The 1,195-nt window shown below is 69.1% G+C and overlaps 1 protein-coding gene across 1 annotated transcript in view; it reads right to left on the reverse strand.

The window, feature by feature from the left end:
* The window catches only part of Piezo1 (piezo-type mechanosensitive ion channel component 1), a 55,640-nt gene that overhangs the window by 15,901 nt on the left and 38,544 nt on the right, over window positions 1–1,195 (reverse strand). The gene's annotated exons all lie outside the window — the stretch shown is intronic.

Here is a 1,195-nt window from a genome sequence, read left to right on the forward strand (position 1 = left end):
GGAGCAGCCTTGAACACAGGCCCCCGTGGAGCAGCCTTGAACACAGGCCCCCGTGGAGCAGCCTTGAACACAGGCCCCCGTGGAGCAGCCTTGAACACAGGCCCCCGTGGTCAGTCCCTACAGAGCCTGTATGTAGGGCTGGGGGAGGGAAGAAGGGTGGGGTACTTTACCCTCCCCCACTGCTGTGTGCACCCCAGTGAGTCAAGAAGTGGGTTGGGGGCGGCAGCCCTGCAGTGACCCTGGCCAGGAGAGGCCCGAGTCCACTTCTCAGCCAGAAGCCCCTGTGATGACCAGCCGTGCGAGGTGGGCCTCCCCCACGCAGGCCTCCCCGCCCCGCGCCCGGCGGCTGCTCCCTCTCATTCAGATGGACAAATGGATGCAGAGAACCCGCGGAGCACGTCCACGGCCCGGGCGCCCACCTTCCCCTTCATCTCCACAGCTCGAGCTGGCTGACGGGGACGCCTGTCCTGCGGACACTGGGAGGCCGGGCCACCCGGCCCGGCAGCCTCCGTCCCTGAGCCGCTGGGTGACCCCGTGGGGCTGGCCAGCTTGGTGGAGGGCAGGGGCTCAGCTGAGAAAACAGATGGATGGAAGGGGAAACAGGAAGTGGCCGGGGCAGGTCCCTTTGGCAGCCAGTCAGGGCCTCACTGGCCTGGACACTGGAGGTCCGCAGACCCTGCCCAGCCGGCCCTGCCCTCCCCCAGCCCAGGAAGCAGCAGCAGCCCCACCTCCCACGACCACACCCCGCCCTCCGGGCAGAGGCGCCAGGCCGAGGCCGGCTCCAGACCTCTCCAGGGTCTGTTGGCAGACGTGCCAGGCTGGGCCGGGCTGCCAGCGTACGGGAGGCTCGTTTGACTCAACGGTGTGCACATGACTGCAGGAGCCCCCCACCCCCCGTGCATTTGCCCCACGCTGGAAGGAGGTGAAGGGGAGTGGGGCTCAGAGCCGCAGCCCACGCTGGCCTCAGCAGCGGAGGAACCGAGGAGCCACACGCCTGCCACTCGCCAGGCCCCGGCCCAGCTCCTGAGCCGTAGCCCCAGGGGCAAGCCTCTGCCTCGGCAGAGCCCTGGGCTGGGGTTCTGCTCACGGAGCTGAGCAGCAGGAGGTCTTAATGCTGCTAGGCAGAGCCCAAGGCTGCCAGGACCACAGGGGCTCGGGTGGGGGCGGGCAGGGTGGGATGGGAGGGGCTAGGAGG

This window comes from Dipodomys ordii, unplaced genomic scaffold (assembly GCF_000151885.1).
Source record: "Dipodomys ordii isolate 6190 unplaced genomic scaffold, Dord_2.0 Scaffold18, whole genome shotgun sequence".
NCBI lineage: Eukaryota > Metazoa > Chordata > Mammalia > Rodentia > Heteromyidae > Dipodomys > Dipodomys ordii.